Below are 15,146 nucleotides of genomic sequence, written 5' to 3'. Positions count from 1 at the left end.
ATCGCGCCGTTAAGAACAGAACACTCCGCGCTGTTTTAAAACAACCCCTCCACCCTCCAACACCACCTGGGATTAGATAGTGTTTTGAAAGTTACCTGCTAGAGTCGTGAGCTCCGGTTCCCAGGTTCGCACATCCGCTGAATATGAGGAAGCAAGGCTATCGCCCGAGGCACTGTCTTTCTAGGAGCAGGCAAGACAGCTTTCCCAGCGCCTGTCCAGTAACGCGATGCCGCCCGGCTGTTAGCGAAAAAAGATGGACTTCTCCGCGTCGTCAAAGCAAGTTTCCCCCTTGTTTGGCCAGCGTAGCGGAGGCGCTCAGTCGCTCTCTCTGCCTTGGCTTGGCCGGGAAGGCCGCCGGCGCGGTGCGCTCCTTCCCCTCCCACATCAAAGGAGAGGACAATGAGATCCAGGGGTTGAGCTGCAGTTGCTCCCTGGCTGGCTTGCAGGCGAATTTTTGTTCGCCTCGTTGTAGAACAGGCCACCTAGTGGTCAAATCATACAAACTGAAAATGCTTTAAAAAGTCCTGCAACTCCCAGCATGGCTGGCTAGGGAATGCTGGGAGTTGTAGGACTTTTTTCTGCCTAACCATGCTTAGGATTTGCACTCTTATTGTCAGGGGCGGGGCGGGAAAATAACATATATACCCACCCAAACTCCAAATCTGCCAAATCAAAATGAAATAAAAGAGTTGAGAAAATAGTCTTTGATTTCTTCTTTATACTTTCCTACAACCGTCTTTCCCTTTCTTGGATGTCACTTTTTACAATTGGAAGTATGGTGATGGATGTTGATATTTTAGGGTTTGTCATATTTGAAAAGGTTTAATAAAGAGCGTTAAAAAAAACTTTGAGTGTTAGTTCTTGAGGCAAATCCCCCAAAGTCAAGCTTACACGTTTTTACACAAGAGGAAAACTGCTTGCGTGTTGTGTGTACACTGATATGTGCCACATACCCAAAAGTTTTTTTACATACGTAAACCCGGCTAGATCTACACTTGCCTGATTAAAGGCAACCGCCGGGGTGATCACACCAGCGTGCCCTTATTGTATTATGAGCTTTCTAAGGAAGAGCTTACTTCATCACAGTCTTACCATCCATTACAACTTCCTGTTGCATGGCTCATGGTTGTTTATCACATTACTGTGTTTATGTAGAACACCTACGGTTTTCCTACAAGGAAGCAATACTCACGTAGATCAGCCTTCTTCAGCCATGTGCCCTCCAGATGGTGCCACCCAGCCAGCTGGGAATGATGGGACTTGTAGTCCAGCACATGTGGAGGGCACCAGGTTAGGAGAGGCTGGTGGAGATAATCACTTTATACAAAGTGGCCCCAGAATTTTCAATGTAATTTTATGTATTTACAAATGTATGAGTTATCTGTCAGCCCAAATAGGGCCCCTGAGGCAACTCACCTCTCCGATGTCTCAACCAGACAGGCGAAAACGCCCATCTAGCTAAATTGCAGAGATGGAGGTGCGGCACAGTGCGCCTCCCGCTCTGCTTCGGATACTCATAAGCCTCCGAGTTCAGAGGCTTACGAGTATAAAGGGCAGATCCAATAGGATTGCACCCTTAAAATACTAAAAAGCCATGCGGAACCATAATGTTTAACAGCCTGCCTAAAACTGATCAAAGATGGGGCCAGCCTAACTTACTTTGGGAGAGAATTCTGCAGGTAGGGTGCTGCCACAGAGAAGGCCCTATTCCCACCTCACCTCTCTTGGTGGTGGGACACGCAGAAGGGCATCCGAAGATCAATTTTCTCCTCAAAGGAAAGTTTGCAAAGCACTTTGCTGAAAACTCCTCCTCACTACTCTGGGGCCCAGAATGTCACAGCCCCTTTACAACTTGACACAACCCCACTGGATGACACTGCTGATGATGTCTTTGCTGCCATCACTGCCACACAGTAGTCCTTAAGATGGTTCTCTTGCCTGTGTTTGTTTGGTTGGATTTGTCCTGAGTCTTCCTCTATCAGTTCTCTGACTATCCACATATGTGCTTCATTATCCTGATCTGTTCAGAAAACCAAAAAACCTGAGCTCTGCACAATAGGAGAGGGCAATTAGGAGCAATCACATCAATTTTCCTGGTCATCTCTTCATTCTACAGGTCAACCAGGGTTTCGACAGGATCACCAGTGCTGGGGAAAATCCGGCAGAGCATTTAGGAATCCTGCCAGGATCCATTCTTGCAACACATAAAAGAATATTAAAGGTCTCAGCTCTCTGGAATTACTGAAGACTTTCTTGATGTTCTCCCTTCATTGTCAGAGTCATGAAAATGCATGTGCAAGGTGAAGTAATACAACTGTGAGAGGAAGTCTGCACTTTCCTGGAAGCTCTAATTGCAGAGGAAGAAAGTGTGATTAATAACCTTACAGCAGCACTCTACCACATTTATTTCTGAGAGATGCTTTGTACTAAAAACAGTATTCTGAGGCTCTGGTGTTATTGTTTATGACTAAGACACTGTTCAAATCTGCCAGAACCACTGTATGTGACAGCAGTGCTTGAAGTACATGACCTGGTTTGTACGTCACGCTAAGGCATGGGGAGTTGTCACTGTTGGTGGTTGCAGGGTGGCTTAAAATGACATGCAAACCTGGTGTGGCTTTTCTGTTGTGGGTTGTTTTTTGCAAACAAGCCACCTTGAGAACCCATGGCTTGTAGTAGGGTTGTTTAGGGTGGCTTGTTCTCAGGGTGGCTTGTCATGATGTCTGAACCCAGCAGAGTCGCTTCAGTGTGGGTTGTTTAAAACGGCAAGACAACCACCCGGCAAGAGTGGCAAAAAAACCTGCTGGCCGCTCCTTGCGATCTTGCTAACGATATCCTCTCTCTATTACATCTTGAAATGACGCTAGTCAATTTACTTCTCCACTTCATCACCTCCCTAGACAGCGACACCTTCTTTTTTTCACTGTTGGGAAGATCTGTGCAAATTTAACGTTATTTCCCCCCCTAACACGCACACCTTCAGGGAGGTTTGTGCAAATTTAGCATTTTTTTTCCACCTTCAGAGGGATTTGAACAGATTTAATTTTTTTTCACATTTGGGGAGATTTGCACAAATTTAACTTTGTTTGTTTATTTAAACTTTCAGGAAGATTTGCAGAAATCTGCTAAAGCACAGTAACTATTCCGCTTTAGCGCAGCGACTACTCCGCTTTAGCACAGCAACTACTCCGCTTTAACAGATTTGCCTTGAAATTTGCATATGTTTACTCCCTCACTCCATGCTCTGCCTTGAAATTTGTGTACGTTTAGCAATCCTGCTCACTGCTCTGTAACCCCCAAGTACATCTGACAGCTAGCAAGGGAGATCAGTGGAGGGAAGCAACAAGCAGGAAGGTGGGACAGAGGGAAACTGAAAGTGGATGTTAGCTGAGCTTTAGGAGTGGGTGTTATCACTTCAGTAGAATGTGAAGCAGCCATTTTTTAAAATGGTATTCACTAACTAGCAAGGGAAGTGAAGGATGAAATTGACAAGGACCTTGGCAAGAGGGGGATATTGATATGCTTAACTAAATAGTGGACTGGTGGTCTTCCACACTTGCTCAAGACCCTGAATTTTTTTTTTTTTTAATGTGAAAGTATTCCTGTGTTCATAAAGACTCAGAAAATTATTTCCTTTGTGCAATCTGATGGGGGGGGGAGTTTCGCTCGGGAGGATGAAATTGATAAGGATATTGCCAAGACAACGATATGGCTATGTTGGGCTCAAAAGTGGACAGGTGGTCTTGCACACTTGTGCAAGACCCCTAAAATATTGTTTTTTAAGTTTGCGAATGTGTTCCCACATTCGTAAGGGCTCAGGAACTTAAAACCCTTTGGTGATCTGATGTGGGAGGGGGAAGGAGTTTCCTCATGAGCCGGCAACCCCAGCAGACAAATTGCAGAAAGAGTGCTGACGTAGGGAATCCAGAAATGAGAATTTCTACTGTGAAGGCCCCTGGGATATGTGCCGGTAGTGGCCGGGGGAACTGAGAGAAAAACAAGCCAGGGCAAGCTGCCAAGCAGGTAATTGTCTGTCAGGAGTAATGGACAAGCCACCCACCCATCATGGCTTACTCTCAAGTGCGGCTTAGTGTGACGTGATAACTCGCCCTGTGTGTGTGTGTGTATGACCTGGTTTGCATGTAATGACAACCTGGAGTACGGGTTGAGTATGAGCTTTCATTGAATTGTAGGTTGTTGTTGAATCACAGGTTGTTGTTACATGCGGATCCTGCACTATGGTTTAACTATGAGACATTAATCACAAACAACCCAGAGTTCACAACCCAGCAACAAACCATGGGTTCTCTTCCTGGGTTGTTCATGGTTAACACCCTATAATTAATCCATAATGCAGAGTTCATATGTAACAATAACCCATGATTCAATGACAACACTTACACAACCCATACTCCACCCTCAGACCTGGTTCTCATGTAACGACAATCCATCAGTTGAATAATTTATTTCATGGATGGATAGAGGGGCGACTTTCTTTCCATTCTTTTCACAGTTCTGTTGTTTCATATATCATATTTTCAATACACACAATATTCATGTTAGCCCCAATCCAGCTCATCATTCAGGGTGGCCAGGTCTCCTGTTTTACAAAGGACAGTCTTCTGTTTCAAGGGCTATCAGAAGACGGTCATCTATATGAAAACATCCTCTATTTAAAGGGTCTCCAACTATGGGCACATTTGGCATTTTGAAAATGCGCCCTGAGCACTACCACAAATTGACTGCTGTAGTGGTGTGGGTGACCAATCACAAACATTTTGGGAGCGCCCCCTTATCTGTGTTTGTCTGTGTGCATTAACGTGCACCCTGTGTGTGTGCTACCCATTTTGGCTTCTCTCTCTCTGGCTCTTTTCTCTCTTTCCTTCTCTTTCTTTCACTTGGCTCCTTTCTTGCTTGCTTGCTTGCTTGCTCCTACTCTCTCACACACACACTTTTTGTTGTTCAGTCATTAAGTTGTGTCTGACTCTTCGTGACCCCATGGACCATAGCACGCCAGGCCTTCCTGTCCTCCGCTCTCTCTCGGAGTGTGCTCAAGTTCATATTCATTGCATTGGTGATGCTATCTAGCCATCTCATCCTCTGCCGTCCCCTTCTCCGTTTGCCTTCAATCTTTCCCAGCATCAGGGTCTTTTTCAGGGAGTTTTCTCTTCGCATTAGGTGGCCAAAATATTTGAGCTTCAGCTTCAGTATCTGTCTTTCCAATGAGCAGTGAGGGTTGATTTCCTTTAGGATTGATTGATTTGACCTCGTTGCAGTCCAGGGGACTCGTAAGAGTCTTCTCCAGCACCACAGTTCGAAGGCATCAATTCTTTGGCTCTCAGCCTTCCTTATAGTCCAGCTCTCACAGCCATACGTTGCTACTTGGAAAACCATAGCTTTGATTATACGAATCTTTGTTGGCAAGGTGATGTCTCTGCTTCATACTATGCTGTCTAGGTGTGCCATAGCTTTCCTACCAAGGAGCAAGCGTCTTTTAATTTCATGGCTACAGTCACCGTCTGCGGTGATCTTGGAGCCCAAGAAAATAAAATCTGTCACTGCTTCCATTTCTTCCCCTTCCATATGCCAGGAAGTGATGGGGCCAGATGCCATGATCTTAGTTTTTTTAATGTTGAGTTTCAAACCAGCTTTTGCACTCTCCACTTTCACCCTCAACAGGAGGCTCTTTAGATCCTCTTTGCTTTCTGCCATTAGGGTGGTATCGTCTGCGTATCTGAGGTTGTTGATAATTCTCCCGGCAATCTTAATTCCGACCTGTGATTCATCGAACCCGGTGTTTCTCATGATGTACTCTGCATATAAATTAAATGAGCAGGGCAACAATATACAGCCTTGTCGTACTCCTTTCCCAATTTTGAACCAATCGGTTGTTCCATGTCCAGTTCTTACTGTTGCTTCTTGTCCCTCGTACAGGTAAGGCTCCTATATTAGAGTCTGTTTGAAAAGCTGTCCTGTCCAATTCTGGTTTAAAGATTAAAAAAACCGTAAGAGCTATTGCCCATCAACAGGAAGCACCTGGGCAGCAGGCTGAGCAAGCAAGGCACACAGGTCACCTGGTCACAGTCTTCCATGGTATGGTGAAATGTACTTAATTTCTATTTGAATTATAATAATTATTTCTAAATTTGCACTTATACTTATAAATTAGCATGTGCAAATGGACTGAAATCACTGTCCTCTTTTTTTGGTGATGCATTTCCTCTTCTTTGGCAGTTCATAAGTGGCCAAAGGTGCTAACCTTTGATATCTGGTCACATTTCTTGATGCAGCAAGTACTACGTGTGAGCATGCCCACTTACATATGTAGATATCCTTAGTCGGATCAGGACAATTCTGTTTATTATTCTATTTTTATGCATTTTTGGCAATTCCCTTTTCAGGCCTTGCAATACCCTGCTTGCCTTCTCCATCCTAGCATATCAGACACCTAGTAGGGTGGCGGATTTTTGTGACCTTTTCCATTACACACAATTTATTAGAGACAAGTGGCAGCCGTTCACATGGCACACACATATGCACACACAAATCCTGCCATATGCCTCCATTGCTCTGAAAAGCAGAGGTACCCATTAGAGGGTCTGGAGGTACTTCACCTCGGTCAGAGGCTGATCCACTTAGGTTTGGATGCAAAAGAAGACAAATGGCCATTGGCTGTGTTGGTTGGGATGATGGGAGTTGTAGTCTAACACATCTGGAGGACACCAGATTGGGAAAGGCTGATCTGGCCTGTCAGGTAATTTGTGGCTTGCGTTATTGCTGGGGGCTACTGTGTACCCCTTTCATAAGGACTCTTCTCTGGTTTGATAATTGACCATGATTCTGTCTTAGCTCAACCAAGGAGTACAATTTTAAAATCTTGATCTCCATATTATTATTATTACATTTCTATATCGCTCCATAGCCCAAGCTGTCTGGGCGGTTTACAGATGTTCGTGTCATGCTTTCTAGTAGCTAAGAAGAGATCTACCATTTATTATTTATTTATTCATTTATTTATTTCACTTATTACAAGATTTATATACCACTCTACATCCAATAAAATTTCTGAGTGGTGAACAATAAGACGGAAGGGGGTGGGAGGGAAAGAATCAAAATACAGCGTTAAAGTCTTTAGAACCAAATTATGCTAACAAACCATGGCTGGTTAGTCAGGGAAAGCTTGTTTAAATAAAAACATATTCAGCAGGCACTGTAAACAAAACAACATTGCTGCCTGCCTGACATCAACAGACCTGGAGATCCTTAGAGAGGGAACTGATACACTGAAGGCTCTACTTTGGAGAGGACTCCAAACAGACCACACCACAGGTCCATGAGGAACCACCAGGACTTTGCCTTGGACTCAACAGTTTAGTCCAGGGCAAACAGACATCATCATCTTTTAGAACATAGACTTCTATTGGTTTAAAGAGGACCATCTCAAGTTTGAGTGCTGCAAACACTGAAGACTGGCTTTGATTGGTGGCAAAAACAATTAGAACCCAGGAAGGCCATCTGCTCATTCTGCTTTCTTCTCAGAAATGAGGTGATAGGAAGCCCATTACAAGTACATCAAGAGATGCATTATGGGTACATCAACAGGCAGGGAAGAAAATGGTTGGAATCAGCACTGGTGGACCTCACTCACTGCAGGGTCTTGAGGTGGGAAAACACATACCCCGCTGGGCCCATTGCCTCTACCCCTTTCCTCCCTTCTCCCTGCCCGCCATGTCTGTCTCTCCCTACTCTCCTCTTTAGCCCCCTACAGCATTGCCACCACTGCTACCTGCTCTACAGGGTGGCTGAGCTCTCTGAAGGGCTGCGTTGACTGAAAAAGCAGCCAGCGTGGCTCTTCAAAGAGGCGGCTGAGCCCAAATGCCTGGCTCTCCTTCATTAGAGCCAGGCACTGTGGGATGGGTGTCCCTGGAGATTGTTTGTACTGCTTTTCCAGCCAACATGGCTCGAGAGAGCTTGGCCGTCTGCTGGCTCTCTTGAGAGGATCCACAGAGTGGGCAGCAGGAATAGGGTGGGTATGGAATGGGAGACATGGCTGTGTTGGCAGTGTCAGTAGCAGTAGCAAAGGAAGGGAGCCCGGCGGCAGGGCCTCCTGGTGGGTAAGAGTGCAATTCAAGCTCCTCCTACTCCACTGCCCAAGGTGAAGGCTTCATCCTGCTTCATGGGAGGGCTGGCCCCATTTGGAATCACTCCAGGTTATCTCTGAGGAGAGGATGACTGACTGAGCTTATAGGGTGTGTGGAATTTCTGTAGAGGTAAGCATGAGAGGGAACTAGGCTGGGATTTGAAAGAGGGTGAGGTAATCCTACACCAAGTTCCTCAAGAATGAAATCCTGAAAGAAAAGTCAATACTGAGCACTATGTTAGGTTCTCCCTGCAATCTGAAATCTGTTTATATTGCTGAAATATCATATTGACACACCACTCAGCATAACAAACTGTGGGAAACTGGATTTCCTCTTAATGGAATATTCCACCACAACAGTCAGCTTTTCTTGGAATATTCCACTGTTGGTTGATGTTAAAAGGCCATGGAAAACAGGTCTATTCTTGGCTGTCTAAAAAACAACCAAAAACAAGAAAAAAAAAGTCATTGGAGTAGCTTCAGCTTGCAGTGGCCCCTTCATGGAGATGATCTAACCTACAAGTACAGGGAGCATGAGAGCAGCTTGCAAGTGTGTGTGATAATAAATGCCAAAGAGGGAGGCGGGTTGCCTGTGGTGGTGCAGAGAAGCAGCAGGAGTGATTCAGAGCCAAACCAGATGTGACACAGGAGATGTGTTTAGGAGCTGCATATTTGATCAAGGCTGCAGTGTATATGTGCGCTCACCCCTTTCCATGCAGACATTTCTGCTCTGATCAAAATCATATCCCAGAGCTCCTTTCCCACTTGCAGGGGGAAAGATATGGGGTTCCTGTAGCCAGTGCTGGCTCCAGGTTCTGGAGGGCCCTTGGGCAAGACCCATTCCATGGGCCCCCTCCCTCAGGGAGCCTACCTTCTCATCACCGTTGTCACCATCTGCTATTGCTCCTCATCCTCTTTCTCATCACTGCCTCCCCTTGCCATGGCAACGTCTGCTCCTCCTTCTCACCACCACCATTGTCTGGGCCAGCGGTAAGTGAACAAGCAGGTTGAAATGGGGAATAAGAAGAGCAAGTCCAGGGGGCTCTAATCAGTGGCCCCCCGCTGGGGTGTAGACCCCCTGCAGATGCCCAACCATGCTTACCCTTGATGCCAGCATGCCTTTAGCTGTTTTTCCCTTTGCAGAGGAAAAAGATACAAAGGCCTAGATCTTTCCCCCTGCAGGTGGGAAAAAGTAGCTTGGGAGGGGCCCCGAGATCATTCAATGTTTATTCCTTTTTACCACCAAATTATAATATATACATGTGTAATTGTCCTAAAAAGCAGCAGCCCTAACACAAGTAAGCAAGTTATTTCCAATTACTCTGACCCATTGATTGATTGATTGATTTCTATACAGCCCAATAATCAAAGTTCTCTGGGCAGTTCACAAAAATTAAAACCACAAGTCCTGCATAAAAGCAATGTAAAATATAAAAGCATTAAAACTACAGTATAAAAGTACAACAAGCATAAAACCTAGCAGCAATGCAGAGATTTACAATGGAGTAACACATTTACAATATCAAAGCTAAAAGACTAGAATGCTAAAAATTCCTGGGAAAATGAAAAGGTCTTCACCTGGTGCCAGAAACAGTGTAACGTACATACTCTTTCTTTCTTATTTGGGCAATCTCCCCGCACCATGGATGTTCCTAAATGTCTACATGTGTGTGCCTGGACCTATTTAGCTGGGCAAAGTACAACATTTGTAGTCAGAGTGCAATGGGCATATGTAGCTTAGGTGTGGTAAATTTAGTTTTTCTGAAATAATGACACAGAGTGGGTCACCCATTCTAACTGGAAATTCCCAAGTGGACAGGTTGCTCTGCTACACTCCATTTTCTTATTGCACTAGAATCAGGGGTCTATAATAAACTCCTCAAACTGGCACCTGTTCTGCGCTGGCCTCAGTAACTGGCAGGGCACCAGCATGGGACAGCCAGTGTGGTGTAGTGACGAGGGATGTGCAAACTCACCCGTCTGGGTTCTCTGGATGTCCACCCAGCCCCTGCCCCCGCTTGCCAGTCCCTGGACCGCACCTGAGCCCCTCCCACTCCCAGCACAAAAATGTGCATATTCTCATGTGCAAAATGCACATTTTTGCAAAGGCACACATTAATTACCCAGCGTAGCTAGCCACCCGCCATGGCTTAGCGTGACATGTGAACAGGTGAGCTTAACTTACCACACAGGGTTGGTGTGAGGATAAAACTTAGAGGAGGAGGACCATGTAAATTGCCTTGGCTCCTTGCAAGATAAAAAGGTGGGTTATTAATGTAATTACAAATAAATACATGGGCTGAAGCAACCTTCTAGAACAGAGCTTTCCAAACTTTTCATGTTGGTGACACACTTTTTAGACATGCATCATTTCGTGACACGGTAATTCAGCTTTACTAGCAAACCGGAGGTTAAAGTAACCCGTTATAAGAGATATGGACACATACATAAATTGTAATAATGAAATGTATGGGGATACAACATATCTCATGAAAACCTTTCATTTATATTTTTAAAAATATATGATTTGTAAGATAGTAACATACACTGTTGTCATTTATGAGTAACAGTATGTAAATATGTGCAAGAATTTTAAAAAGTTGAGTAACACCAATAACTACTTACCATTTTAATGGGATGTATGAGGTTGATGGGATGAACACAGCTTTTCAATATTTGGTGGAATATTAGATAAAGACACTCGCATTTCGTCATCAAGCATTTTTAAGCTTCCACGTTTCAGTGTCTTTAACTTTGTTGAAAATAAATGGCAGAAATCAAATCATACGTGCCACGTGGTGGGTGGCTTGCTGTTTGCCACATTGGGTTTGGGAGGGTGGCCTCCCTTCAGCCAGCAGCAGGTGAGTTGACTGGGTGACAGCCTGCAGCTGCGCTCGCCCAGGTGATTGGGAGCACGCTGATTCCGAGGCTTCTGGCCTCCACTGAGCTCCGTTCTGACTGGCCAAGATGGCGGACAGCCCGCTCGGTGCAGTCCCAGTCCCAGGCGGCGTTTCCACCTGCGTGGTTCTGGCCTGGCCGCGTGGCAGCACAGTGCGGAAGTCTGCGAAGGGCATGCCCGAAACCATGCAGGGCTGGTGGCCGCTGCCACTTCTCCGTGCTGGCGTCGGCCGAGCTCTGCTCCCAGGGCAGTGCCTCCCTTCCCCTCTCTTCACCCCGCGCCTCTACCTTTCCGGGGAGCGCAGGCTCGAAGCTCCCTGCCTGCCCGGCGCAGCCCTCCCTGCTCTGGGGGCGCCCAGCGGGCCGTTGTTCTCCCTCGCTGCCCTGCAGCCGCACTGAGGATGCGGGGAAGCCTCTCGCCCGAGCTGATTGCAAATTGCTCAACTAATTGCTCCGCTAACTTCAAATTCTCCACACTCCTCGTGCAGCCAGCGTTACCACACTCCTCACCGTACCGCTCCAACACCGCCAATCACGTGCGTCCTACGTCAAGACGCCACATGATCCTAAAGCAGCTAATGTTAAAGCACCTAAGCCTTAGCTGCGAAGCCTTAGCAGCTAAGCTCCTTTAACATTAGCTGCTTTAGGAAGTTCCGGGGGAGGGGCCAAGGGAAGCAAACACAAGTAAGGGAGCTCCGCGGTGCCCTTCCGCACAATTTTCTGCATTTCGCGCAACACACCTACACACTGCCACTGACACACTAATGTGTCGCGGCACACAGTTTGGAAAGCTCTGTTCTAAAATGTCCTGCAGGAATCGGATGCACTTTTTTGGCTGATATAATCTTTAAGTGCATCTCATATCCTCAACTGGAGCTGTTTGACGATACTCTTCCTCAAGACAGGGGAACCTTGTCTCAAATAGTTTCTTTCCCATGTTTACAGGTGAAGCTTTGCAGGCTAAGAGTGCAATCCAAGCCCTTGCAAAGTAAATGTCTAGCCATATCATAGCCTGACAAAATAGCTGCACTGAGTCCTGTAATATTTACCATCTCTGAAACCCATTTTGTGGTGTACAGCTTCCAGGTGACATTCCTGTACACAAGGACACCTGCACCCCAACCCATCAAAGTGGAAAGCGTCGTAACTGCTCAAGCTGCAGTTGAAAAGTGCCTACCTGAAGCTGAAAAAAGAAAGGTAGGAAAGCCTGGAAATAATCTCAAGCAGCACTAGAAGCAAGAGAGGTGAGATATGATCAGAGGCGAAGTAAGCATTTGAGTACGAAGGCTGAGTACATGAAGGCCTAGATTAAGTAAAGAGAGCAGCCTTTGGGATATGGATGTGCTGCAGGTAGGATGATGACCATTGGTCAGTTGGTGGAAAGGTACCCAGAAAGCATGTGCTCCCCAAAAAGTACTGAAACTGCTACTAAGATTTCATGCCATGTACATGTCTGCACTAAAGAACTAACTGTGCAATCCTAAGTGATGCTGTGGAAGCTGAAAATGGTGGCTCAGTTGCCACTTGCCAAGCCAACTCACACTGCCAACTCACACTGGCCAAGGCAGGAAGTGTTTGGGTGGAGCAGTGTTACTGGGTTTTTTCTCCTGCTGTTCTTTTTTTTAACTCCCACCCCCCACCGCTGCCACGATAGTTTCCAATTAGCTACGCCAGCTCCAGGCTGGCGTGTGTGTGTGTGTGTGTGGGGGGGGGTCTCCCCAGGATCAGCCTCTATCCGATCCCTGCCCTGCCCCCACAACACCCCCTTTCAGGACCTACCACTGGTGAGAACACCACCAGGGTAGTTAAGCCCTCAGAGCTTTCCCAGGGTTCAGCTGGAGCCTCTGATTTGAATGTGGCCCCCTGCCAGTTGAGAGGCACCTCCACTTCATTGCAACACCCCTGGAAGGCTGTCAGGATGATGATGTTAAGATTGCTCTGCCTGTCCATAGCAGAAATGGGACAGAACTCACATTTCTAGGTTTCCTGGTTAGCACAGTAGTTAAGAGTGTAAGCTGTGAACTAGGAATTCCTTGGTTCAAATCTCATCCCAGCCACGAATTAACAAGATGGCCCTTGGGCAAGCTACATTTCTCTCCACCTGCAGTATGGGGATAATGATACTGCCCTACCTTACAGGGCTGTTGTAAGAACTGAGATAATGTGTGAAGCCCTTTGAATACTTGAAATGTACTGTATAAATGCTAAGTATTGTTACACAGTGGTTGTTTTGCTATCTGACTAGGTGATCTTTTAGGACACAATTCTATGCCTGTTTAGACAGAAAAAAGTCCTGGCTGGGGCATGCTGCGAGTTGTAGGACTCTTTTCTGCCTAAACATGCACAGAATTGTGTCTTAAGAAGGCTAAGCACCACGCTGTTTGGTTGTCTTGCTTTTTGGAGAAAGAAAAGACTTTTCTGTTTCAAAGTACAGCTCATTATTTCTTCACGACCATCTCTCTTCATGAGAGGCAATTGCACAGCTCAAAGACAATTTACATTAAAAAAAAAGTTGTCTAGTGTGACTTGCCTGAAGTCTATATGTCTCTCATTATAGCTTTGCAATAGTAAAGACATTGCAATCTCTTCTTCCCTCTCATTTGCTCCATTTTCTCTCTACGTGCTTTGGAACAAGATGAGAGTCCTGCTTGTTCCAGCAGGTTGTGGCAAAGTATGGGGAAGGAGCTACAGCTTTTTACTGCTGCAGAACTCTTAAGAGACACAGACATATATTCTTCTGGCAGTCAGCTTATGACACTAACTACATATTGTATGAAGGAAAAGGAACAATCTATTAGAATCATGGTTTCCCATAGTTCCTTAAATTGCACACACAACAAAATTTCATTGTGTGTCACTTCACATGACTATCAAGCCTAGTGCTGCTGCCATCTGGTTGGCCATAGCAGCTACCAGCCAGTGCTGAATTAGCATGCAACTGCACACCTACATTTGGGAGTACAAATGTGGATGTAAAACTGATTTTCAACCACGTGGACCTTAAAACTAAATGAGGCTGAATAAAGTAAGGCTTTGGCTTAACTTACTGTTTGGCATTTTGTACTACTTGCTTTGTAACATGACATCTCTATTGAACACTGAAGGGGAAAACACATGAAAACATCCCCCACCCGGGATATCTGATTGAGCTTTGACAAGGGTAGGCATGGTCAGACATCTGCAGAGGGTCCACATCAGGGGCTGGATTGAAGTATCCAAGAAAAAGGTACAGCTGGCTGGTTGGAACCCTGAACAAGAGCACTCCAAACTGCAACGTTTTATTGCAGGTCCCACTTGTTCCTCTATAGTTTCCAGTGGAGTAGCCCTGTTAGCCTGTTGCACATCCAATGAAGCCAACTCTAATGTTTGTTGTTTATTCGGCCAGTCGCTTCCGACTCTTTGTGACTCCATGGACCAGCCCACGCCAGAGCTTCCTGTCGCCACCCCCAGCTCCCCCAAAGTCGGGTCCGTCACCTCCAGAATATCATCCATCCACCTTGCCCTTGGTCGGCCCCTCTTCCTTTGGCCTTCCACTTTCCCTAGCATCAGCATCGTCTCCAGGGTATCCTGTCTTCTCATTATGTGGCCAGAGTACTTCAGTTTTGCCTTTAATATCATTCTGTCAAGTGAGCAGTCTGGCTTTATTTCCTGGAGTATGGACTGGTTTGAGCTTCTTGCAGTCCAAGGCACTCCCAGAATTTTCCTCCAACACCACAGTTCAATATTTCAAAGCAAATGTGGTAGTCGTTAAGGCAGCCTTCCCCAAGCTGGTGCCCTCTGTTCTGGACTACAGCTCCCAGGATTCCTGTCTACTGACCATGCTGGCTGGGGCTGATGGGAACTGAAGGCCAAAACATCCAGAAAGCACCACGTTGGGGAAGGCTCCTTTAAGGTGCCATAAAACGGTTTGCTACTGCTACACAGGTTTAGTTTAAAAAGAAGATAATGTGGATGCAGAGCGCCCTTGATGTATGAAATCAGAAGAGCCCCCACGATCTTACTGCCACCCTTCATTTGTTTTATGCCCCCCGCCCCCCACGGTCAGAGAGGATCACCGGAAGTGCGCGGGCAGACCACGCGGCAGCGGTCGAAGGGCCGGCGCTTCCGG

General features: G+C 46.1%; 1 protein-coding gene across 3 annotated transcripts in view; it reads right to left on the bottom strand.

Annotated features, from left to right (window-relative positions):
- SMIM3 (small integral membrane protein 3) overlaps positions 1-15,052 on the bottom strand; it is a 39,073-nt gene extending 24,021 nt beyond the window's left edge. For 2 of the 3 annotated variants that reach the window (XM_084839172.1, XM_084839170.1), the window contains exon 1: positions 96-3,055. The gene's annotated coding sequence lies outside the window, so the exon portion shown is untranslated. Of the gene's footprint in view, positions 1-95; positions 3,056-10,325 lie in introns of those variants that run through there. The other variant, XM_084839171.1, reaches the window with a different exon arrangement.
- Positions 15,053-15,146: the final 94 nt, after the last annotated feature.

This window comes from Heloderma suspectum, chromosome 2, assembly GCF_057233095.1.
Source record: "Heloderma suspectum isolate Gila_16-S chromosome 2, 16-S_ref, whole genome shotgun sequence".
Classification (NCBI taxonomy): Eukaryota; Metazoa; Chordata; class Lepidosauria; order Squamata; family Helodermatidae; genus Heloderma; species Heloderma suspectum.
This window is presented reverse-complemented; position numbering and strand designations above follow the sequence as displayed.